The sequence below is a fragment of the Erigeron canadensis genome, chromosome 8, assembly GCF_010389155.1.
Source record: "Erigeron canadensis isolate Cc75 chromosome 8, C_canadensis_v1, whole genome shotgun sequence".
NCBI lineage: Eukaryota > Viridiplantae > Streptophyta > Magnoliopsida > Asterales > Asteraceae > Erigeron > Erigeron canadensis.
The window spans coordinates 22,413,895-22,426,878 of NC_057768.1; positions in this window are offsets into that span (position 1 = coordinate 22,413,895).

Genomic DNA, 12,984 nt, shown 5'->3' on the forward strand with positions numbered 1-12,984 from the left:
TTGCTTTATGATATAGTATATATATAGATATAGTATAGACTATATTTATAATATGGTATAGATTATAGTTACAATATGGTATAGATCTAGTAAAATTAAGTAGTGTCATATTTGATCATTGACAAAACAAACAAAAAAACTCATAAACTTTTCATGGCTCTAATATCATAAAGTCTATGTTATATGTAATTAGCCATTATTTAGTTAAGACACCATTTTTAAATCACATGTCTGATACCAAAAGCACTTCAAGATTCTTGTAAATTTCAACTTGAAACTTGAAAAAACTCCAAAACTTTTCTCTTGCCTCCTAGAGTTCCATGTCATTGATGTTTTATAGAGAATTTTCTTGAAAATGTATTTTCCCTTTCAATCTTGCACGTGTCCATCCGTTGGGAACTTTCATGACATCTGGATATTACCTCTTTTACTTTTGGGCTGACATTTACCCATTCAATATAATAACCTTTATATGGTTCTCGTAGAATTTTGGACTAAATTTCAGGTCGATTATAATAAGAAAATAAGTTATTATATCTACCAATTTAAATAAATATACATTATATGTGCATCCATTTTTAACATGAACCTATTTAGTCAATACACTACTTGAACACATTATATGACAATAAATCGCTACACTTAAGACCTTCACATATCCTAGACATGTCAACCGACCATTTGCATGAGAAATATTAGTAAACATTAAATATCAAAACCTATTTTTAAAAATGACTTAAGTACAGACTGCTATAATGTAGCAATATTATTACAAATGCACAAAAAGAATAAGTGATTAATACATATACATAACAATACAATGGATAAAAATGACAACTCAATCTACTAATCTAGTAGTCTACACTTCTATAAACTTTCGGCTCATTCTCCCGCCCATACCCAAAGCCACATAACAATTTAAGACTAAATATGATGGGCTCATGTTTGTAAGTGTAAATAATATATATATATATAAAGCAACAAATAGTCTCCCACATTCTTTTAACCCACATACTTCACTATTAAGTAAAAACTAAATATACCCTACACCTTATATTCTCCCTCCCCCTATCTGTTCGTAGTTCGACCACCACCACCGCCCTGACTAATGCCTCACTTCACCGGAAAACGTGACACCAGAAACACCACGTAAATCATCCCCAACACCACTATCTTTAAAATATTTTCGGAACCCACCAATAATCCATCTTCTCTTTCAATATACTTGGAATCCTTTGAGTGTTTAACCCTTGGTTTTAAGCACTTGAAATTCGGTAAGAATTAGTATTTTAAATGTGCGCTTCGCGGCAGATAAAAAAATGACGTATTTAAATAAACATTTAATAGACAAACTTATAAAGCTAACAATAGTTCAAAGAAACATACAAATAATTTAGCAAACAAAAAAAATATGAGTTTCTCAATATGATACATTAATAAAAATAATATACGAAATTAAAGTTCTAAAGCAACTATATGAAACACTATATTTATGTTTAATAGAGTTGTAAACAAAACATTTTATTTACCGAAGTAATTTTATATTCAATAACTAATTAATTGAAGATAGAATAAATATTAAAATGGGTGGTTTATTTACATTTCTTTTTCAACTCAAGCAGAAATGAAGTACTATTATACGTGTTAGGTAGTAGACAAACTTCTTACATGTGTCAATATTTTATCTACCACTCTATCCCTCTCGGTTGAAATGTTAATGAATGAAAAAAGAAGTTGTATCTCATGTTTGCACACTTCTATCAAGGCCATGTATAAAAGGTTGTAGCCGCGTCACAGTGTTGGTGGTTGATCGGGTGGTGTTAGAGGCGGTTTTGGTGGAATTGGTTAAAGAAAAAATGTATGTGTATGTATTTTGTAGGTAAGAATGTAAAGATGCTAGTTATTCGTATGTATTAGTCCGGCTTTAGAAGTTCGACCTTATGTATAAGTATTTTACTTTTAGCTACAGTGTCAGTGTCAGTATATCGACATTTAGTTTTTAGTTGTATATATATAATATGGACATAAAGTGTTCACAAATTCATTTCATCAAGTATTTATTTTATTTGTTGTTTTCATCACCCCCAAAATTGAATTCAAGAAAAAGGATTTTTGTTATCATTTTAATAGATATATATTTCAAGTTGTTCGTATGAGATGGTAAAGATTATTACCAGAGTCTTTATATATATATATATATATATATATATATATATATAAGTGCCGACTAAGAATTTTTGAAAGAATAAGGGTCGTGAATTTGGTTTCATTTTTGGAACATAATGGCCGGTCTTGAAATGTTTGTCAGATAATTTGTAACTTTGTATGGAAACATTGATAAACTTTTTGGTTCATATCATATTTAAAGATTAGCCAGATTAGTTGTATGATGGCTTTTAGAGGGTGAGATAGCATTATAAAATGAAACGAATATTTTTTCAAAGTTGTCGTTCAAAAAAAACAAAATATTTTTCCAAAGTAAGTTAGTCATTGTCAGTATACTACATATCACTTTAATTTTCGAAATTCCTTTTAGAAAGAATGGTGTTGGACTTGTCATCCATTTTTGAAAAGTAATATGACGACAATGTCAGGATTTGTATATATAAAAATAACTCAGTGTATATAAGGATAACTCAACACATGCTATCAAAAATCACTAACTAATAGGGGTTGATATGCAGCTGTCAGGGCCCAAGTACACGGGTATATTTTTATACATGACATACCTACTCTGTAGTGTCGAGATATAGATACACATGTATGGTTTTGTGGATATAAATACTAGTATATGCATACAAATATTATCCAAAATGATAAACAATATATTTATTATATTGTTAAAATCCTTATACAAATATTTATTTATATAACTTAACATGATTACATGAATAAGCACATCAAGGGATACATGTATGTTCCATCGAAAAAAGCACGTTATCCTTAAATTCCAAGGAAGAAAATCAAGATTAAGTAGAATCTTCAAACTCCATAAAAGCCATGCAATTGTAATAGTTATGGAGGAGTTTTTCTTTTCTAGTTTTCTGTACTTTCAAAAGTTTTCTCATTGTACTTTTGAAAATAATCAATAAAATAAGAAAAGCTTGTAAGAAATCTTGAAGTACGGTTAGTCTTGGATATTTAATTTTTCTAAGGCCTACTATAAGGTTAGTTTTCACTAATTATATTTGTTATTTAGTTAATTAGCATAATAAAAGGCTAAATATTAATATGTTAGATGACACCAACCCATATTATAATTTCACGAGTCTAATAAAATAGACTCTTAGATTAAGTCTGAATAACCAATAGTTTTTAACAATGGCGGAACTTGAGGGGTTTACATGGAGGGGCTAAAATGAACTTTTTGTACTTTAGAGGGACCATAGCATACAAAAAGTGATATTTTTTAATCCAGCCCTCATATTTTATAGATAAATGCTAATTAAACCTTGAACCTTTAGAGGGGCCGAGACACCCCCTGCCCCTATGAAGTTCCGCCCCTGATTTTTAATTCAAGGTTGTCAATTAAACTAGACAACAATCATCAAGAATAAACCAGTGTCTTGGTCTGACTTAGCCTTATTTTGGTCGGGTTTGGCGTGGTTGAGTGTTTTATCATTCATAGACATATGATTTGAAAATGGTGTCTTGACATGTTAAATTACGTAATTAAAATTTTAATAATTAACCTTTATTTAATTATTAATATATCTTTTGATTAAATAATGGCTATTTAGACGTATCTTGGGCTTTTATGGTATCAGAGCATGAAAAAATAGGGGAATATAGGTTATATATATTATAATACATATATATATATTATATCAACATACAAAATACGGTGAGAACACTTAAAAACTACATTTTTATGCAATAAAAGTCCAGAAACTAACATAGTGTATTACTAATTATCATTATTTAAGTGTTTAATCCGTCAATATTGAAAAAAATCACGTTTTTTATGCATCTATTTTGATTAAACATATGTATATTATAATATTTATATAAATTATAAATTTTAACATATAAATACACTTAACAAGGAATAACGAGCACGTACCGGAGTTGTCGAGAATTTGAGTCCACATCAATACAAGTCATATTTTTACTAACTTCAAATTGTAGATTTTTAAATACAAGAGTACATATATTAATATATGTTTTTAACAGAAGTGTTTATTATATATTAACATGCAAACAATTATAAATAAATATATATTTTTATACATCAATCAATACAAGTCATAGTTTTACTAACTTTAAAATGTAGATTTTTAAATGCAAGAGTACTTATATTAATATATATTTTTTAATGAGAGTGTTTATTATATATTAACATGCAAACAGTTATAAATAAATATATATTTTTATACATCAATATTACAATTAATTTTAACAATGGATGTGTTAATTTGTATTTGTATTTTTACTTGGGTGATGAAAACTTTCCAAACTAATAACTTTTATTGATACACATTGTTTAAGCAAGGGGTGCTCACTTAGGTACGAGAGGTTAATGTTGTCGGGGATGAGATGGGAAGGTTTCGGATACTTGCTGGCAATTTCATTACGGTGATGGATTCGTCATCCACGCCACTAAGTATTTTGAGTGTGTGAATAGTATTTTATCCTAAATGAGGATTTGGGATAGGAATTTATAGGGGTTGTGGATCGAGGTTGGCCCATAGGAGCGTGTCCGGTGTTAAGAAAGAACACTAGAAGGGAAGGCTAGTGAGGAAGCTTAGCGTGGATTTACTTGTGCTAATAGGTATATGAAAGTCTCTTTTTGGATTGCCGAGTTGATGCCCAACTTGAACTAAAATGCCATTTATTTTGAATTAATATGCAATGGAACGGGTCGTCACTATTTTGGTTAACCTTGTTGGTCGATGACAAGTTAATTGGTATTTATTTTAGTTAGTCAAAGTCATATAGCGTCTGTGTTAGCACCATTGGCCTGTTTAGCTCAGTTGAGCTCAAATTTTGGAAGGAAAGACTCAAATTTTAACTAATCCTGCAAGTTTTGGTGTTTTGAAATTGAGTTTTGGTAGAATGAGGAGTCGTTGTCCATTTTGGTGAAAAAGTTAGAAAAATGACTTTTGTGTCCACTTTGGAGGCCTGTATTTCTTCAACGGTTCAGTTTTGGTAGAAGTGGCTTATTGGGTTGGAAAGTAGACTCTGAGGACTTAGAAACGGTATAAGATATGTCTAGGTTTATCCAAAGAATAGTGGTTCAAAATGGGTCGTAAAACAGCCCTGACTGTGTTTGGGCTGTTTTTGAATGGCTGTAACTTTATGTGTCTTTTAAATGGTATAGGTTTTGTGCAATAGCTTTTGTAAGCGTGTATAAATGTGTTTGGGCTGTTTTTGAATGGCTGTAACTTTATGTCTTTTAAATGGTATAGGTTTTGTGCAATAACTTTATGTGTCTTTTAAATGGTATAGGTTTTGTGCAATAGCTTTTGTAAGCGTGTCAAATATATGTCACAAAACAGCCCGTTAAAGCAGTTTTACTTGTAAATCAGCTGAAAGTGAATCAACTGAAAATGAAATAGTCATAACTTTCAAACGGTAACTCAATTTTTATCAAATGAGCTGTCCACCGAAAGGGGGTGAAGTCTACTTTCTAATGGTCATGGTATTAAAGTCTACATCAGATTTAAATTCAACTTATAAGCTGTTGAATAGTTGTTGCTACGGCCTGTTGGCCAGTTTTAGTTTGTATAAAAGTCGGGACCTTTTGTATACATATGTATTAATAAGAATTCTTGTGTATATGTTATTTAACAATGTTTCTATATATAAAAAATATAAAAAAAATGGGCATTTCAAATTATTAGTGAATAAACCGCATTCATTTTTGCTGTACCATTTTCTTCTTTAACCGTCTTCCGTATTTGAGTCTCATCTATAGTGGTAAGTTAATTATCACACCATCCTTTTAATTGGCTTTTAAAACCTGCAACTATCATACTTGCTACATTTTTATCATTATTTCCATTATTTTTATATATTGTACAGTACATCATCATTCTGTGTACCACTGTATATTATAAATTTGTCTTTCAGGATAGCCATCAATATTCCATTCGTAAATATTTTTACCATTATAACCTGCAAATCTGATGCATGTGTCTATCAGATCACACATCAGGTTACTCCAACAAATATGACCTGCAACAAATCATTAACACATATACAACATATAGGATTAGCCCATAAATCCTATAAATTGTCTAGCATTTCAACTCATATGGATTCCTACCCGCAAGGAATCCTATCTCCATTGCACTGGAACATAGCATAGTGTCAACTATACGATACACTATGACATAGCAGAGTGCCACTTACATGATACACTATTGAATGACATAGTGTCAATTACACGATTCACTATGGGATAAGGTAGTGCCAATTACACAATACACTGTTTATTCTCAAGTAATAACTGTTTCTTTATTTTACCAACAACACAAGATACCTATACACATTCCAGGGTCCTATCACGTACACAAGTGATCACGGCAACACTATGGTTACTAGCCTTACTACAAGCAACTAAATTGATCAACAAAGCTCAATGACATGAAATTACACGATGGATGTCAATATATATAACATAATAACACAAAGTTACAGGATAACACAACAAATTCCAAGCACACTATACATATCAAGAAAACTCAATCACCCTCCTGTCATAGTTCAACCTCCTCAATCGAACATCAGGTGAGTTAAGGCAATCACATGGGTAACTATCACATCCCACATGCATATCAAACAAAATCCCACATAGCTTCATAACCTATATATCCTTTAATAGCCTCCCAAATCAGCTAAACATCAATAGGGCATAAAGGTAGCAACACACATGACATTACTACCAACTACATATAGGTCGATATTTTCAATCCTCACATCATAAGTTCCCGTAATTGGATCCTACAAGAACCCTCCCATATAGCCAATCACATAAAGGACCTGAGATTTCATTTAGCCATTTCATATTTAATAGGAAACACATTTTGATTACGTCTCACAGGGGGAAATCCGATATCTTACCTCAAATGACTTAAAAATACACAAAAGATGATTATAGAGCTTGATAGATGTTTCCACGACCTATGGACACAATGTACAAGCTTAGGTTAGAGAACCAATCATAGTATCGGCACAACGACCAGTTCAGCGACAGATCACAAGAGTCGCTAATGAATGAGAGCTGATGGATCAGCAGAGCAACCAACTTATGAACTGATGAGCAACAGATAGACTTAACAACAACTAGGTCAGTGACCAAGAACCCGGCAACAGCCAAGACACATTTCACAAAACTAGGCTGTCTTTGAGAGGCTTATTAATTTACATCCCGAATGTTTTAAGACATGAACTTTTACACCATCTAACACTACATGTTAAGAGTATCTTTGAATTTTTACAGAATTTTTCAATAAGTTTAACTTGCTCAAAGGGTATGTTTGGCAAAAGTAGTTGTAGCTTGTAGTTGTAGCTTTTAGTACGAGCTGTAAGCTGTAGCTTTTGGTTAGAGCTGTAAGCTGTAGCTTTTATTTTCTAAAAGTATTTGGGTATGGTAGCTGTAATTGCAACTTCAAGAGGTATTTGTGTAGTTTTAAAGAATAAAAACTTCATTGGAAAGCTAAAGCTCCTGAAACGCTACTTAAGTAGCGTTCTATTTTGGAGCTTTTTCTTTCAAATAAAAGTTAAAGCTCGTTGCATCCAAACAAAGCTTTTAATATTTTAGGAGCTTTTAGTTTAAAATAAAAAGTTAAAGCTCCTGAAAAGCTCTCGAAAAGCTTGATAGCCAAAAGGTCTATCATACACAACCCTATCAGCTTTCGTCCAAAATCGGACCCTTTCTGGAAATCGACATTTTTGAACCATTTGTAGGCAAAATCAAGAAAAACATTGTTCTAGACGGATATAGTCGACACATAGACCTTTTCAAAAAGATAATATTCATCAGATATCTCGTTCATATGTATTTACTATGATTTTTACAACATGACTGAAATTTCAGACATCCAAAACCCTTGGTTTTTAACATCAATTCGACCCTCAAACCAAAACCGAAACCCACATATACTTCCGGATCGTGTTTACACATATAAGTGACCATTTTGATGATACAAAACCAACCCTTACTCAATCATAGCATTTACATTACAAATAGTTTACCAATTGACCCAAAAAAGTTAATTTTCGATTATGAAATCAATTACACATACCTTCTGAGATTACACTAATTACAAAACCTGAAAATACAATTAATATAAAGGAGAATAATACCTCAAACATGAACTTTGACCATGGGGACGTATTAAGGCTTTAACGGACAACAAATTTCTACCTGGAAGCTCTAGAACGTAAAGATGGATTAAGGAGGGTTCATGGCTGCACTATTTGGTGATTAATGAATAAAATGAGGTGATTATGGCTGATCCTAACCTAACCTAGAACTCCAGCCAACACTTTCCCAACATGTCACCCTAAGTCCCTGAAGTTCTAATCCTTTCACTAACAACCTAAAATAACATTTAATCGCTATGTCACCGCTTACTGTTAATTACACATAATTAACACATATAATATACATTTTAATCACATTTAAACACATAATAAATACTATCGCATAATAATAAAGACATAATAAGTGACACGAGGCAAGTTGACTGATACACAAGGTCAAAGAAGACGAAAAGAAAATTTGGGATGTTACAGAACCTATCTTTCTCCTAAACCATTAAATATAAATTAGTGAAATTATTTTGTTGTAATAAGTTATTTATATGGTCTATGGTAACACCTAATGTATTATTTTCAAATAATTTTTTGTATACTAATAAAGTTTAAATTAACATTTTCCTTTTCAAGTTGGATTGAACTTTGAGGAGGATATATTGTTTTTAACATTTGGAGGTCATCATAAGAAAAAAACTGCAAAATCTTTCCTAAGTGTTATAAAGAGGGAAGACGCGCTACAACTAACATAAAAGCCTCTTCCTTGCCCCCTAAGAATCCAAGGGTGACCTTCGGATGTTGTCATGATGCTTTGGTTACGAAGGTTATCAGGGTCTACGTTTATGGATGGATTCAGTAATCGAAAGTCCCTCCAACTCAATCAATATCAACATGTCGTGACCGGTTAGGCCTGGTTGATTTTGTAAGAAAAGAAAGTAGGTCTCGGGGGTTCATTGATTAGTACACCCGGTGTTGGTAAGGTCGGGACCGTGATCATACGTCTCCGGTTTGCCGGCCTATCGACTTCCATACTAGCTTGACCACCTGTTTTGAGAACAAGTAAGCTCCAATGTCAAAGTATCATGAGTTATAAGGATCATACGGTTTAAGTATGACCTTGAAACCCGAAAATCTTACAATGTTGATCCTAATGCTACGGTTGCTATAAAAATCTTTGTACCCTCATGGATACGGTCCCGAGGCTTCTGAATGATAGAATTAGAGGGTCCATTTCGGACGTGCAGATTTCGGAGGGCTCGCGCTCTCGACTCTCCCAATAGCGCTACAGGCGAGTCGTCCTTGAAAAAGCTCTATAGCTTTTTAGATAATGTAAACTCTATCAAGGGTACAAATAAAATTTATTATATAGTTATCAACAAACCATGGTACACTATATATTACTTTATTTATTTTTATTAAATAATTATAAAATTCTTCTTGAAAATTTTTTCTTTATTCTTTTGAGAAATTCTCAAAAAGTCATATCTGAGAATGGCTTCCATTTATCTTGATTAAATCCATCAGCTATCAATTTTCTTGTAACTGATCCTGGACTAAAATCCAATTTTTGTTCTAAATCCACTAAATATTAAAATCCATTTCCGAGGCAGTAAGATCCCCATTTTAATTTACTTCTTGAACAATATTGTTTTTGTTAATTTTTAAGCTTTTAATTTTATTTGGAAATTTTTCTTCTTTATAATAAGAAGTCGAGGCTCTCGAGGGTAATTTAACTCTATAATCTATTGGCGATATATGAGAGTTGAGATCTATTAGATTTGCTTCTACCTATAATTGAGCTTAATTATTTCGTTTATTTTGTTCTTCTTCAAGTTTATGGGGTTTGACTTTTTTTCACCAAAGTTTATACCTCTTTATATTTACCCCTGACATAAATAACATTCATCTTTTCCTATGAGCACACCAACTTCTTTTTTTTATACTTTTTACCACACAACTTTGAGGTTTCTTGCTTTTTTTCCACAAACTTTTGTTTCTTCGCATTTGGCCCTTCAATGTACAAAAAGGTATCTAGGAAGTACAACAACAATAACCACAATATAAATTCGGCAACCACCACCAATTTTTGACTTTCCGGCGACATTTTCTCACAAAAAAACTACTTTCAAAACCCAATTATATTTGTAACAATATAAACAAAAATACATTACTAACTTTGGGTGAAAAATAAAAGAAAAAATTAACACCTCTTTATAATCAGTGAATTTTAACTAAAATGATAACAGAAATTTGGATTATATCTTCGGCTATCAACTCAATGCTTCCAAGCGCCGTCCTATTTCTCGCTAGAGGTTAAAAGAAAGAAGAAAATACAAACATACCTTTCAAACTCATACGTATTTAGAAAAAATCTATATATTCATATTTAAATATAAAACATACATAATAGATTTTCAAATCATGGATCTACACGTTAACATGATTAAGAAAATAGATGTTGTAACTGTAGTGGTCTCGCAGAACTGTTGTGATGAGCATCGCCGGTGCCGAGTGGTACTATAGATACAGGTCGACTTGTAGTGGTCGAAATTGTTGGAACCATTGCCGGTAACAACGGATGTCCTCCTTCATTGACCGAATAAGATGATGAAACATGTAGATGTAGAAAGGTAGAGTCATATTCTTTTATTTTTTCATCGTATGTGTGGGTCTTTAAGAAAAAATTTGATATAAGTTAAGAGAGACAAAGAAATAGAAAAGAAGAGTGAATGGATCTAACGTTTACGGACACAGAAAAAGACTGTGTTTGCTTTTGATCTATCAACACAAAGACATGGTTTCATAAAACAAATCATGGTTTTACTATGCCTACATATGACCATAAAAGAATTAAAAAATGTCACAGTGTCATCTTATGGCATGAGTCATTCACTTATGCATAAAGTTAAAAGAAAAAGGCATGAGTATAATTTTTTTATTAATGATAAAATTGAGTGTTTGCTATGAGTGTGTAGCATAGTTGTCAAACTCGTACGAGTTGACTCGTGACTCGTACGAGTCGAGTCAAAACGAAGGGAAAACGAGGTGAATTGTTGTGTGGACTCCGAAAAGATCTTGACTCGCATTCTGACTCGTGATTTTCAGTGTGACTCAGTCCAAGTCGATTCAACTCGGAAACTCGTCCGAGTTTGGATAAACAAAGAAAAGGGAGAGAAAAAGGTGGAAGAAAGGAAAAGGTGATAGGTAACCTTGGGCTCCTGATGACAGGTAGACGTAGAAGGTGAAAGATTCCATCCGTTTCCAAGAAGCCATTAAAGGCAGAAAGCAAAAGGAGAGAAAGAAAGGATGACAAAAGAGAGAGAGGCGAGTGGGGTGCGGTTCTTTCTTATTTTTATGTCTTTTTACTAGAATTGTCTTTTTATTCAAGAACTATGACTCATTGACTATAGACAAAGTGTATAGACTTACAAGTTATGAATACAACTCTAAAAAGGTTGTAAGCATTTACCTATATATATTTTATTATATTATAATATCTCATCTTTTAATCTTTTAACAATAATAAATTTTTTATCCCATTTTAAAACATAAATTATTCTAGTAATCCATTATCATTCGGAATGTGACTTTCTTTTATTAAATATTGAAACGACACCACTCGATTTAAGTGAAACAAGACATTTTTTTTAATAACCAGATGAATAAACGACAACTTAGATGACGACAATCCAAATGAACAAATGACAACCCAGGTGGAGGAGTGACAACCCATATGAAGGAATGACAACCTATATGAACAAGCGACAACCCAGATGAACGAATGACAACCCAGATGAACGAATGACAACCCAAATGAACAAAAGCACAACCCAGATGAAGGATAACATAAACCAGGTGAAGAAAACATAACCATATGAATACTTAAAAGACTTGCAAACTTTCTTCAATCATTTCCACACCTTAAAACCAATTTGCCAAACTTCAAATGAGTTAAGGACACATGACTCAACGTTTCAAAAGATTTAATTTGATCAAGGGTACAATTTACAACGAAACGGGTCGTTTACACACATTTACCCAACCTGACGAAATGCATCATGAAATCATTTCAATTCAAGACTCCATGACTCAAATAAGACATATTTATGAAATCAAACATTTCAAAAACCTCAATGTGCTAAAATGTACATTTTAACATAAAATGGGTTCATTACCCGTTTTGTTCAATGATCCATACAACATTTTGACCTTTAACTTACAAAAGAACAACTCTACCAAATCTGAAATACACCATACAAATCAAGAAGTCTCCAAAATAAAATCTTTGTACCGAGAGCCACTAGTTCAAAGGGGGGCTACTACGGGTTCTAGCCACAAACCAATTGTACTGCAAAAGTCAACATTTCACAATTCAAATCATCCACATTCTTCAAAGCATTAAATCTTGTTTCCACTTCGGGAAAAACCTATAAAAAGGGTAAACAACTAAACAGTAAGTCAAAGCTTAGTGAATACTATTGCATACGCTTGTACACACGAAGGAGGGCAAAAACACACAAAGAACTATCACATGTAGCCAATGGCATCGTCATACCATCACTTGCATACTCACCTTTGCGCTAACAACATATACATAGATCAATATACGCTAACAATAAACACAAGAGGTTCTTAGGCCTCATCTCAATTCAACTATGGGGTTCTTAGGCCCCGACCTCAATTTAGGCCCTAACGCCAAATCGATTACCACACACGAAATCC